Source organism: Hemicordylus capensis, chromosome 2 (genome assembly GCF_027244095.1).
Source record: "Hemicordylus capensis ecotype Gifberg chromosome 2, rHemCap1.1.pri, whole genome shotgun sequence".
NCBI classification, from domain to species: Eukaryota; Metazoa; Chordata; class Lepidosauria; order Squamata; family Cordylidae; genus Hemicordylus; species Hemicordylus capensis.
In genome coordinates this window covers 195,981,960-195,996,510 of record NC_069658.1, presented here as the reverse complement: position 1 = coordinate 195,996,510, position 14,551 = coordinate 195,981,960, and the positions used below count along the sequence as shown (strand labels likewise).

Genomic DNA, 14,551 nt, shown 5'->3' with positions numbered 1-14,551 from the left:
CCCTCTCCAAAATCAGAGTGGGCAGACCTCTTCCTAAATGGATTGCCCTCTGCTCCCTGCTCTAAGCCCTAACATCCTCTCCCACTTAAAAAAAAAAATTAAACAAAAAAATTCCAGATAGTATACAAGGCTTGCACTAAACAACGGAGAAGTTCTGTGGCAGCCTTTATGTCTATTTCAATGTACGGATGTGTGCAGTAGTTAATCTGAGCACTGGCTCAACCAGGCTTAACTCCAGACCAGATCAGCACGTTTCCACGGTTAGGACCGCCAAACTAGACATGACATGGAAGCTCCTGACAGCTTTGTTTTCTCAAGGAGCAGCTGTGGAAAGGGAAGGAAATTTGGATTGGTGGGGGGTGGGGGTGGCTGTAGTGTAGAAGAGGGGCAAGTTAACCCTTTACTCCTGTGCAGATTCCTGGCTGAACTCATTTCTCCCCTCCAAGCTTCTACGGAGGGGGAAACTTGCAGGCACACTCTTGTGCCATATCAGTTGGGAGGGGAGGCAGAGAATCAGCACAGGGTGGGGAGGATGATCTCCCTTCCCCTGCAAACCTTAACAAACATAGAGGCCTGCAACAGTAAGTCCTGGTGGCAGCAGCCGAAAAAAGTATGGGAGAGGGGACACCAAAGTGTACATTGAGAGGAGGGTGAATGAGATGGGAGATCCAAGTTTAAAACAGCTGCAATGGTCCATTTTTTATAACAGCTGTGGTGCTGGGAGAGGGAGCGTTTAACCATCCCCTCCCGCATACGCACCTCATTACAGTTTTGGATTTTAATAGTTAATTGATTTTAGTTTTGTTTTAATGTAAACCGCCCTGAGCCATTTTTGGAAAGGCAGGCAGTATAGAAATCAAAACAAACAAACAAACAAACAAACAAACAAACTGGATTTAAATCATATGCACACAAACGTATTAGCTCCAATGGAGACACAATAAAGGCACCTATATTTTTCTGCTGTGGGGCCCATAGGGGGGTCCTTTTAAACTAGGAAAGTAGTGAAGCCAACAGGATGGGGAAGAGGGATTCTCCTTGTCATTTAGCTATACAAGTCAAGTATGGTCATTAGTTAATACGTGTACATCCGAACGTTGCGGTATATCCCTGGTGTGCAGTCTTACCTAAGTCTGCGTGTGAGCATGGTGAAAGTTTTAGGCACCTTCTTCCGCCTCAGAAACAGGAGGAATTGTGACTGTCTTGAGGGAGTATTCTTCAAGCTGAGAAATGTCCTGCTCTTCTTGTTCAAGCCCTCCTTCCCCGCCTCCTGGCCACTGAGTTCCATTAGCTTCATCCATCTGTTAACTGCCCTCTGATTCCACAGACATTCCATTCCATTGAGTTACACTGGGGAAGCTTCAGGGGTGGTTCCTCCTTTAGGATTTTTCCTTTCAGATCTGTGAAAATGACATATCTGTGAGTGACTTACTTAGAGTCTGCCAGTACATCCCTATTGCCTGCAGGTGCTCCAGTTATGCATCCACATTATTTAACACATAATACTGTATTTCCAGGAGTTTTCCCAGACAGCAGGCTTTACACCGGGTTTTCTGCAAGTTTGACACTGCCTCAAAAAACCAATGCAAGAAGTGGATTTTTTAACCCCAGATATACATCGGGCTATACTCTAATGTGCAATGAGAAACCTGGATTGTGTGTGAAGTGCTCCCTGATAGTTCGCAGGGACTTTGGGGATGGGGTAAATTTGGCCAATATGTGAATCCAATCCACAGTAGAAGGGAGATTGGGCGGGCTACAGTTGGTGGCAGCACTCAGACACCACCCTCACCACAGTCACGCTCGACCTCCCGGAACAGTGTGGGCCGCAACGTGGCCACCACATCACCCAGGACAGACTAAAGAGGATTTGGGGGCCCTGGACTTCTGCCAGAAGTCCAGGGGGAAGAGAGCCTCTGCCTAGGTGCTGTACAAATTAAAAACAAAATAAGTCCTTGCTAATGGCTTACAGTTTTATTGACAACGCACAAAAGGGATTGGAACATCATTTTTATTTATTTATTATTTATTAAAAGCACATGATATTGTGCTCTTTCTTACTTTTACCCACAGCAGGTCAGTGTTGTGGACCAGGGGGGAGGAAACAGAAAGTGGTGACAGCAGAACACAGGCAAGCTTTACTAGCTGTTACAGAATGGGAGGAAGAAATGTAATTTGCAGCTGCTGTTTTCAGTGGCAGCTGAATGTTTTGCATAACATCTATTTGGGCCCTGAGCGACAGTAATTATAGACAATTCAGTGGGTTTGTACGCTAGATATGCATGCCAAAGGCACAAATCCTTTTGCTTAAAGAGGAGGATTCTGTTGATAATATTGCTATAGTCATTATAAATGGTTCTGCATTGGCAGGTAAGAAAATACAAAAGAAAAAAAGCCAGGAAAATTTGAAACCTTGTAATCCTCCCTCCCTCTTCCATTCAGGATAGGGGTCAAGAAAACCTTTGCATTGCTATCAGTCTGAATGAAGTGGGAAGAAAGGTTTACTGGAAGAGTGATAGGTGAAGCTGCTGCATTTGTTGAATTTCTGGACATTGTTTACTACAATAGAAAGCAGTGTGCCCTCTAGAAATGCATGAGGCAGAAATTCATCAGGTGCACGTCTAGCAAGTGATTGGAGAAGCTACACCTGTATGAATCTAATTCTGCTTGTATGAATCCTCCCCAGTCCAATGTCAAGCTAAAAACAAAGGCAAAGTGTGGGTGCATGGAAACTAATTTGTAAAGCCAGTGTAGTATATGAGGCTTTACAAAGTCTTTATGGTTACATGGTATAGACGTTAAGGTGGGCACAATAATTTGCATTTCCATGCATTCTAGCGCATGAGTGAAAACTAAGCATTTTCACTCCCATTTAAAGGTTTTTTTTATATTCTAATTTCCTTGTGTTTTTTTAAAAGGCACTAAATTATGTCAGCACTCTCTCTCTCTCTCTCTCTCTGTGTATGTGTTCAAATGTTACCTCTATAATTTTAGCACATTTTAGATGTTTAAGCCACTTCACCTATATTAAACATACATAGGATTATGTTCTACAGCTTAGCACAAGTTTTCCACTCATCTATTAAGAAATGGAGAGTAATCCTTTAGACCAGGGATTCTCAAACTTGGGTCCTCAGGTGTTATTGGACTTCAACTCCCATAATCCCCAACCAAAGGCCACTGAGGCTGGGGATTTTGGGGGTTGAAGTCCAATAACACCTGAGGACCCAAGTTTGAGAATCCCTGCTTTAGACAAATTATTTAACACCAACAGCCTTTAGATAAATGAAATCTTCATGTTCAAAGCAGGGATGTAGGGAGCTCACTAGCAGCCGTGGGTCAAGGTCCTGCCAGTGGCTCCCTTCTGTATTGATTTCTGCTCACCCATTAGCGCACCCACACAAGCCACGCCCCCTGCATGCACATCAGATGCATGGGGTGTGGTCTGTGTTGGTATGGGGCTATTCAGCCCCATTGCAAAGTTTCCCCTCCTCAGTCAGCAGCTCATTGAATCACTGACTAGAAAGGAGTTCCCAGACAGTGATTCAATGAACTGCTGACTGGGGTGGGGAAACTCAGCTCTTGCAAATGAATTTACAGAGAAAGTAAGTTAAGAGTAAGTTATAATGGGGAAAGGAAACAGGGACACGGGGGTCTGGTAAGAGCACTCTAGATAGGTAGGAGCACAACTTTAGTACTGTAATTTTTACTAGGGATGTGCACAGGGGCGGAGCCACCATTGGGCCAACGGGTTCAAAGAACCCAGGCTGCACCCAATCAAGGGCTGCGCCTCGCGGCCCCGATATGCCCCCACGTCTTTTACAGAGATTTTTCAGTTATTACCTCCGTTTTAAAGAGACCTTTCCATTATCCACCCCACTCTGTTTTTAAGAGAATATTTCAATTATTTTCTTTTCCCCCACCCTGTTTTTACAGAAATAGTTCAATTATTCCCCCTTCCTCCATTTTTTAAAAACATATTTCAAATACACACACACACACACACACACACACATACACACACACACTTACTTTCCCATTATTTCTCTTGTTTTTACAAGGATCTCCCCCACTCCACCTCCAATTAACTGTAGGGATTATTCTGGAGTAAACATGCAAAGGACTGTACTGTTCGGTAGCTGTTGCGGACACAAAAGAGGGGCTCAGCAAACCAGATCTGAGTGAAGGTCAAATTAGCCACTTAAATAAGTTTGCTACAGTGGCTCAGTTGGTCCACACAGTTCACTCAGCATTAAGGAACGTGGCAGCCATTTTTACTGAGAGATAATATTACTTTGGGAAGAGTCCATCAGATCATTTGTGCTGCGATGTGTGTCAGGACTTAATTACCCTGACAAAATGGGAAATTCAAAGGCAAAGAACTTGAAAAACCCTGAGCAGATTCCCACCCCCTAAAACAATACTAGAGAAAAAAGAGTGGATTCCACTATGGACCTGGTTTTCCCGCCACATATTAAAAAGGGCAACAACAATTTAAACAGTAGATTACCTTTGGCCAAATATAGGTTGCCAACAAGCTTCTTAATGGTTGATTTTCAAACTCCTGTTTCTCAGTCATTTCTCAGAAGATCTGCATGAAATTTGAAGAAATTGTCACATGTGTCATCTTGTTGCTCTATGCCAAATTTCGGGTAGATTTGGATGTATGGGTGGATTTTTTGGCTAATAGGTTTTTGGCTAATTCAGGCTTTATAATGGTGGAATGCAGTCTTTACATATCCCCTGAACTATGCAAACACAAGTTTGCCAGTATAGTAAAATAACTACAACTAATACAGTATTTTTGCAATTTAATCTTAGGTTTATCCAAGAGCAAGCCTATAAACATTGCCAAGCCTATAAATATTCCCCCACTGCCAAGATTTCTTAGTGACCACCAACCCCCCCCCGCCCACCCCACCCCCGCCAAATCTGGCATCCCTGTGTGCAGAGAGATCTTGCATACGCTTGCTGAAGAGACTCCAGAAATACTTTGACAAGCTCCAGGTCCTTTGGTATGCAAATAACTTTAAGGTCAGGAGTAACCCCACAAGTAAAGACATTCACAATTGAATCTGTGGGCTCAGGACCTGTTGATTTCTTATGCTATCATTCATGACATATCTCTGCAATATTCCAACATCAAAACAATCCATTCTTATTCCTCACTCACATCTAACAATAGACACTTACAAGCTCCATGCTATTAATGTGGCTAATTAAAACAGCACTTAATTTCATAACATTAGCCTGTAATGTGCCATCAAAGCGATGTAATTGATTTGAGCATTATAATGGATTCTAAGATGCTAATTTCCAAGCATATATTTACAGTGAGGACAGGAAACAATGGTACAATGTCACAATAATATTGTTACAGTGTGGGAAGAATCTTAATGAAGTGACTGCACCAGAGTAAATTAACCAGTTTTACAAAAGAGACACAGTCAAACTATGGGATTCACATTGAGCTGTGGGTTGACAGCAAATTAGATGCACATTTGGTCTGGTCCTCAACTGAGTAGGAGCAGTGTGTTGGCATCTGCATGGATATCATGCTGTGATGGCCCTTTGCCACATTGTTCCACCATTCCTGATTTAAGGGGTATGTACACATTCACCCTGCAGACTGGAATGGTGCATATATGGCCCTAGGGCAGGGCTGTATAATTTCAGCCCCCCAGCTGCTGTTGGACTATAACTCCCATCCTCCCCAGCCACAGTGCCCAATAATCAGGAATGATGGGACCTGTAGTCAAATGGGTGATCCAGGCTGCCAATCATGGAAGTGCCCATGATCACAGTTACAGTGTTTCCCTCTGCAAACAAACACTGCCATAACCATGAGCAACAAGGTGGAAGGGGTGAGCAACATGCTGGGGCGGGACTTCTGACCTGCTTTCGGTACTTGTAAGCACACACAGAACTACTTTTCTGAATATCTTGATAGGGCTAATGGCTCCTGGCTTTTGGAATTCTTGCTAGAGGAAGCTGTTAGAGGTGCTGAAGACAGACAAATGCAAAAGAGCCAGCAGCCAGTGTGGTGTAGTGGTTAGAGTGCTGGACTAGGGCCGGGGAGACCTGAATTCAAAATGCCATTCAGCCATGAAACTCACTGGGTGACTCTGGGCCAGTTGCTTCTCTCTTAGCCTAAACTACCTCACAGGGTTGTTGTGTACACAACCATGTACACCACTCTGGGGTCCTCAGAAGAAAAAGCCGGATATCAATATAAATATATTTTTTATAGTTTTTAAAAGGTCCTCCCCGCAGTAGTCTCCTAGTTGCTGTAATTGCCTGGTCAGATTGTTTTGTTATTGCCTTGTCAGATCTACAGAGGAATAACTCTCCCCTACTCTGGAAGTGTGTTACAAAGCACTAGGACCAGGTAACACAGGATGTTAATGCCCAAAGTGGGCAAGGGCTTCTCCTCACTTGGGCAGAGGGCTTCAATGGTTTCATCATCTAAGGCTGAGAGAGGTAAATTAGAGCAGAGGTTCCCAACCTTGAGTCCCCAGATGTTGTAGGACTACAACTCCCATCATCCCCAGCAACCATGGCAGAAGACAGTGGGTGATAGAAGTTGTCATTCAACAACATCTGGGGACTCAAGTTTGGGAATCCCTGCATTAGAGGGCTTGTGGCAGTTTGAGAAATCAAATGCTCAGTTAAAACAATCATATCCCGCCCCCCCCCCCACACACACACACCAAAAAAGAGAATATGGTAGTGAGGCTTAACAAACTTTTCCAAGTGACTCTGCCCAACCCCACATTTGCAGATTACATACTCCACCATTGTACCTGCCATTCATGGGTAGCATATGCCATAGCAAAGTGGCTGTGGATGTTTGGGAGAATCTTTATATATAGCTTTCTTAAACGTACCTGTTGTTAATTCCATGTATGGCAGCTCTCGCAAGAGTTTGAGAGCAGCTGTCAGATAGGATAGTGATAGGGACGGGGGAGAAAATAGGGATGCCGGCCGGCAGTGGGCCAGCCTGGCCGGCGGTGGGCCAGCCCGGCCGGCGGAGGTGGCAGCGGGCCGGGCCGTCCACCGGGAGAAGGAGGCATCAGCAGGCCAGCCCGGCCGGCAGGAGGAGACAACTGCTGCTGGAAGTTGGCGGGCAGGCAGGAGGAGGTGGTGGGCCAGCCAGCCAGAAAGCACGGGGGAATTGTGGGGGTAGCTGAGAAGCAGGCGGGGGGAGAAATGGGCAGGTGGACCAGCCAGAAAACCAGGCAGCAGCGGTGGGTGGACCAGCCGGAGGCACAGATGCTCTGCACCCAGCTAGTACCCAATACTTTTCATCAAATATGGCAGAAACAGTTCCTCACTTGACAGATCCTGGTGGACCAATGAGCCTACACAGGTGATTAAACTGGAGCAAACATGCTCACCGTGGGAGGCAGGGCTGTCACTATCACCCCACCACGTGGTAAGGAGGGTTTAAACATCCAGTTATGAGGTAAAAGAAGTGTTAACATTGTCATCCGTCCGGGTTCAGGAAGAAAGGTGGGCCTCACTCCAAGTGATGACAGCTCAGTTCATGTATTCGATCAGGGATTCCAAACCTTGGGTCCCCAGATGTTGTTCAGACTACAACTCCCATCATCATCCATTGGGCCATTGTGGCTGGGGATGATGGCAGTTAGATAGACTAATTATAGCCATTGACCAATACAGATGATGGGAGTTGTAGTCCAACAACTGGAGATGCAAAGTTGGGTGCAGGGTTGTCTCTAACAGGGATTCCCAGATGTTGTTGACTACAACCAGAGATGGGCAAAATACTCAGAAAAAGTATTGTAGATACAAAATAACTGAGAAAATGTATTTTAGATACAAAATACTTGATAAACAACCAATAAAAATACAAAATAGTATTTTAAAATCTATATATATAATTCTCCTGGGTGTGCCTTGGAATGTGCGTACCAGTGCCCAGCTGATTGGCTGGGTGGCTGAAGGGCCTGACTGGCTGAGGCACACCCAGGAGGATTGGTCGCCGCGGCAGCAGCAGGCCTGGCCACAGAGGCCTGAGGCAGCGGCGGGCCCAGCCACAGAGGCAAGGCCCGGGGTGGGGGGGAGAAAGGGGGGGGCAGAAGTGGTGGTGGGGAGGAGAGGCAGCTGGGCCTGGAAGTGGAAACTGGGGCAGAAGGTGGGGGGAAGAGGTAACCGCAAGCCCCAAAGAGCGCACAGATGCTCTGTGAAGGGTCGGCTAGTGCATCTTATAAAATACAAAATACAATGTCTGAAAAAAAGAAAAAATATTGAAATGTCCATTACTTATCCAAACTTGTTTCTAGTTTCTCGTTCTGCCTTGGGATTGTTTTAATGAAAGGTGGTATATAAATTTAACAATAAACAAAAAAAAATATTTCCTTTCACTCAGGTTGTGAGTGAAATCACTCAGGTTGTGCCTCCTCAGTCTGTGAACCATCCTAGCAAAGGAAAACAACCATTCTACAGGACCACTTGATGTTAGACTAGTATTATATGTAAAAAAAATAGCCATCGGACAATGGGATACCCATCCAACATACTAATGTGCTTGGATTTGTCCTGCAAAAACTGGAAAAGCTGCTGCCTGTCTGTGTGGAAAGTACTGAGCTAGATGGACCAAGGGTTTGACTCAGTATAGGGCAGCTTCCTATGTTCCTTCCTACGTTCCTATGGCTAAACCCAGTCCCCAGGACTGGCACAGGTGTATTCATCTATATGTATTCATTATTTATATTTCTAGAAATCACTCATCAACAATTGATCACATAATTTAAAAGATGGAATATCCTTTTCACTCTGTAAATTGAAGCCCACAATCTAAAATAAAAATCAAGTAACTTTTTACATGAATCCTCCAGTAGAGCTGCCAGCAGTTTCCTATAAGACAAAACTAACATCAAAACCTTCCCTGTTCTATCTAGAACCAGGGTGAACTCAAAATATAGCCAAAATGCCTTAAAACCTCTTTGGAACACGTAGCCAGAGCAGGCACATAGGGAGACAGAACGGAGCACGCTTCCAGCCAGATAAAGTTTAAAACAATCAAAAGCTAGTTTATTTAAGTAGATATAAAAAGTAGGATAATTCAAGGGCAACCAAATCAAAATGGTAAAAATGCACAAGCGAGATACCTTTCTTCTTATCTGGTGTTAGACAGGAGGCTTGGTAGCTCTTAGGTCTCAAATTGCAGTTCAGAGAACAAAAGCTTGCATCAGGGTGAAGTTTGCACATTCCTAGAAGCCATGCAGCCTAATCTCAGCTAACAAAGCTAAACTAACACCCAAGTAGCATGTTGGAAACAGCAACCTCAAGAGTCCCTCCCCTCACCTAACCTGAGGTTAACTATCTCCTCTTGGAGATAGGCAAAACAATCAAAAGCTTAATGTTTCTCCCTCAAGGTAGAGTTTTCTGAACAATAGGACAATTCCTGACAAACAAGTGAGAGACAATAAATCCACAAAAGTGGTGGGCGTGGGCCCAGGCCAAAATTGGCTTTTGGAATTGAGGGAAGTTTTCAGATGAAACTGAAATGTGTTTTTAAGCCAAACAAAGGCCCATTCTGTCAAAACGTCTCCCCCCCACCGCCCTCCTGTGGTGAAAGTGTTCTGCTGCTGGACACTGCTGAAAATGGGACAACATACAACATCCAAAAAGTCAGGATGGCTTAAACATCACCAGTGAGTTGGGGGGAATACTACACTAGACTCTTAACTTATCATGTAGCCCATATAGCCCATGGTGCATACTAGTAACAGCAAAACAAAGTACAAAATATACACAGGATCAGATCCCCAAACACTTCCCATAAAACGAACACGCAAAAAGCATAGCAAAGCATTTTCAGCCATCTAGCATGACAGATATAAGCCTTTCTCTTCTTATTCCTACAAGGCTGTGTGTAGCCAGCTCCAGGCACCTCAGAGGCAAGATGCCTCCAAATACCAGTTGCAGGAGGGCAACAGCAAGAGAGAGGGCATGCCCTCAGCTCTTGCCTGTAGGCTTCTCAAAGGTATGAAACAGATTGCTGGACTGGATGGGCACTGGACCCTACACACAGGAAACATAGGACCCATCCAGCCACACAAACGAGAGCCAGCGTGGTGTAGTGGTTAGAGTGCTGGACTAGGACCGGGGAGACCCGAGTTCAAATCCCCATTCAGCCGTGATACTTGCTGGGTGACTCTGAGCCAGTCATTTCTCTCACAGCCTAACCTACTTCACAGGGTGGTTGTGAGGAGAAACTCTAGTATGTAGTACACTGCTCTGGGCCCCTTGGAGGAAGAGCGGGATATAAATGTAAGAATAATAATGATGATGATGATGATTCTCAGTTTTTCTCACCTCTTTGCAATTAGGAAGCAAATGAAAATATCCCACTCTCTCCCCCACCACAACCCTACAAAAGAATACAGGACCCAGGATGAAACAGCCCCCATCCCCCAAATACCTAACAAACAGGGTAGCTGCTGGCTGGGAATCAGACTTTGATTCTCAGACAGCCTGGAGCCCAAAGTGTCTGCAAAGAGTTTTTAAGAAGATAAAATAATTATTTATCTCTTCCTCTCCTAACTGCGATTTGCTGATTGCTGTACTGTAGACCAGAGAAGGACAATGTGTAGGCAAATCTCAATTAATCCACATGTCTGCAAATCCTCCCACATTCCAAGGGGGTGGGGGTGCAGTTTGCATCCCAATGAGGGTGTCACTGATCATTGAAAGACATTAGCCTGGGCATTTCAAACTGGTCAAGCCAGTTATCACTTGCTTGTGTCCTTGTTATACTACTTCTAATCAGAGAATCCTAGAGTGAAGGGGCGTGCCTCCTAAGAACTTACGTGCTGAGTTGCTACAAAGACAACACAGAACTGACTGGGTTGTTCAACTGACCTATGAGATGAATTTGAGCATACGAACTTGCTGATGCTAATGGACTGCTTGCTTGCAATAAAAAGGCAGCTCCTGAAGCAAAACAAACCAAAGCAATGATTGGCTGATGTATTTTATTTTTGGCAATGTATTTTAAAAATACAAAACACTTGTATATTTTAGATACAAAATACAAAATACTGTTCTGAAAAGTATTTTAGATACAAAATACAAAAGCACTGAAAATACGTATTTTAAAATACATGTATTTTAGATACCGCCCATCTCTGACTACAACTCCCATAAACCCCAAGCAGAGGCTCTTGCAACAACATCTGAGAATCCCTGTTAGAGGGAACACTGGTGGAGTGTCTCTGTATTAGAGCACGAGTGGTGTCCAATTTTTGCTCTCAGCCTCCTCCCAGTTGCTTTTGCCCTGGTGGGGCTCACTTCTGGTCTCAGTGGCTCATCCAGACAAAAGTGGCTGGGAGAAGAGGATTATGAAGATGCGGGTAGAGTTGAGTGCTCTCTTACCACCTGCTGCTCCTCCACTTAAAACTGCCAATCTGCTTTAAAATGAATTAGGGGAGAGCCATAGCAACACCCGCTCTGCATGCAGAAGGTCCCAGGTTTAATCCCTGGCATCTCTAGATAGAGCTGGAAAAGACCTCATCTGAAACCTTAGACAGCTGCTGCCAGTCGGAGTAGACAATACAGAGCCTAGATGAACAAAGAGTCTGACTCAATAGAAGGCAACATCATCCAGTGCTTTGCCACTTCCATGTGTCATGAGAGGCCCTGAATCTGCAAAGGGACAGGGGTCCACCACCAGCCCTCCAGTGAAGAATGTTGATAGCTCCTGGCATCTATGCCAGGTCCCTAACCAGTCTCTCCTCCCTTTCTTTCCCCGCCACTTCCCCCAGGCTTTGAGACTCAACATCCTTGTTTCCTGGGCTTCAAGTCGACAGCTCATTAGCTGTGACTCTTACATGCGATCACGAGCCGGGAAGGATGCACAATAAGCACAAAAACGGCACTTAGACGCTGAAGGATGATGCTGAGCCGTGCAACCATCAGGGCCAGGATGGGCCATAAATCACACAAGAAGTGGAAGTTGATCTGGGTCATGATGGTGCAGAGGACTAAGGCAGGGCAAGACCGTGATAGCAGTTTTGACAAACGTCGCTGATCTCAGCAATGTCAGGCTAGGCAAGGAATAAACTAATTAATTCATTGGTGCAAGCCACAGCTGCCATAGGGAAGCTCAGTAAGCAGGACTGTGTCCTTATGGCTTACAGGTTGATCGATTCACTGGAGTCCAGAAGGAATATTTCTAGTATTGACTAGAGTGGTCTTTCCCAGCCATACGGGGCCTGACTCACTTGCTTGAGTTATCTGGAACTCCATCATCCTTGCTGTAATCCTCCTGGAATCCATACATAATGGAGTGTACATGTACAGTCAAGAACTCCCAGAGCTCCTTGTGACACAATAGAGTCACCCAAACATGGGCTATGTGGCTATTGGTGGTTGGTGTGTTCCTTCTTCAGTTCTCTTTTTACCACCTAGCTGAATGGATTGAAGGAACTTCACTCTGTAAGAGCTCCTTTCTCCTAGGAGAGAAGAAACTGAGAGAGAGAACACTCCATCGACAATGCTATCAACTGTGCCAATGCTGCAGATTCAAGTATCAGATCGGATCTGACCAGATCGCATCTGTCTAATCCAAAACCAGACACCTTTTCAGACTGCTGATAAGTCCTCTCCACACCAACAAGGCACAGCAAGGCATCGATACAGGCCAGCTCAGGGAAACAGGGTTCGAGAACAAAGCGAACAAGAGCACATTAAGAAAGAAGAGCACCATCTCATCCTCCTAGGCTTCAGTAGCTTCTGACACTGTGGCTCACCGGATTTCATAAAACCTGTTCTACATGTCCTGGTCCACGCATGCAAGTGAATGAGATAGTAGAACGTCCCTATAGTACAGTGGACTCTTAACACTTTTGATTGCAGGTGGTGGGTTTCAATTTTGTTCAGCGCCCGCACGCAAGCAGTGCCACAGTGAGTGGCGGAGCAGGAAACCAGAGGAGGTGGTCCTCTGGCATCCCACAATGCACCACACCAGGAGCATGATGCATAGGGGGATTTCCCCACTGCTGGATGCTCTTGCCACCCAGCTCTGTGGATACTTGGGATACATACAATCAGGGAGTGGGGTAGAAGGGTGCACTCGCTCAAGTACAAAACCTGGGCTACCCAGGAGAGGAGAGCTGGTCTTGTGGTTGCAATCATGACTTGCTACCATGTCCCCTTAGCTAAGCAGGGTCCGCCCTGGTTGCATATGAATGGGAGACTTGATGTGTGAGCACTGTAAGATCTTTCCCTCAGGGGATGGAGCCACTCTGAGAAGAGCAGAAGATTCCAAGTTCCCTCTCTGGCATCTCCAAGATAGGACTGAGGGCAATGAATCCCTGGCTATGGATCCCATTCTCAGTTTTTGCTGCCTCTGACTACTCTTTGATGGTTTTGTAGGTTCCATTTCTCTGTTATGCAGTTAGAAGCACTTAACCTGGCATGACTCAAATAAGCTCTTGTCACTCTTCAGCAAGTGTTGAATGTTCATGCATTACAAATCAAACTTGATTGATATAGTAGACAAAAGGCATTTTTTTCAAATCTGCAAAAGATATGCCCCGGATATGGGACTGAAACTGCCTTGGTCGCTCTAGTGGATGACCTACGCCGGGAACTAGACAGGGGGAGTGTGTCCCTGTTGGTTCTGCTGGACCTCTTGGAGGCGTTGGATACCATCAACCATGGTATCCAGGACCGCCTCTCAAGTATGCGAATCGGAGATACTGCTTTGGAGTGGCTCCGGTCCTTTTGCGCGGGGGAGGGTCCAGAAGGTGGTGCTGGGGGACTATTGCTCAGCTCCGTGTCCATTGGCTGGTGGGATCCCACAGGGTTCGGTTTTGTCCCCCATGCTGTTTAATATCTACATGAAACCACTGGGAGAGGTCATCTGGGGACTTGGACTGAGTTGTCAGCAATATGTGGATGACACTCAGCTCTATCTCTTCTTGTCACCTGATCCTAGGGAGGCAGTGGATGTCCTGAATTGCGGGCTGGAGGCTGTGATGGGTTGGATGTGGGCTAATAAACTGAGACTGAATCTGGACAAGATGGAGGTAATGTTGGTCAGTAGGAGAGCCAGTCTGGATGAGGAGATTCATCTGGTTCTGGATGGGGTTGTACTCCCCTTGAAGGAACAAGTATGCATCTTGGGGGTATTACTGGACCTGGCTCTACTTTTGGAAGCTCAGGTGGAGGCGGTGGCCAGGGGTGCCTTTGCACAGCTTTGGCTAGTGCACCAGCTAAGTCTCTTTCTCAAGAAGGCAGATTTGGCCACAGTTACCCATGCTTTAGTCACGTCATGGCTGGATTACTGTAACATGCTCTACGTGGGGCTGCCCTTGAAGAATATCCGGAAACTGCAGCTAGTGCAAAATGTGGCAGCTAGGATTTTGGCTGGAGCTGCCCATTGGGATCACATCACATCCATTTTGAAAGAGCTGTACTGGCTACCAATTTGTTTCTGGGTCCAATTCAAGGTGCTGGTTTTGACCTTTAAAGCCCTTAACGGTTTGGGCCCGGGATACCTGAGGAACCGCCTGCTCCC

General features: G+C 45.6%; 1 long non-coding RNA gene across 4 annotated transcripts in view; it reads right to left on the bottom strand.

Moving 5' to 3' along the window:
- Positions 1 to 14,551, bottom strand: part of LOC128346297 (uncharacterized) — a 58,574-nt gene that overhangs the window by 26,641 nt on the left and 17,382 nt on the right. For all 4 annotated transcript variants that reach the window (XR_008316881.1, XR_008316880.1, XR_008316883.1 and 1 more), the window contains exons 3-4: positions 4,511 to 4,591; positions 1,128 to 1,400 (exon numbers count right to left, since the gene is read on the bottom strand). This is a non-coding gene — a long non-coding RNA (uncharacterized LOC128346297). The remainder of the gene's footprint in view (positions 1 to 1,127; positions 1,401 to 4,510; positions 4,592 to 14,551) is intronic.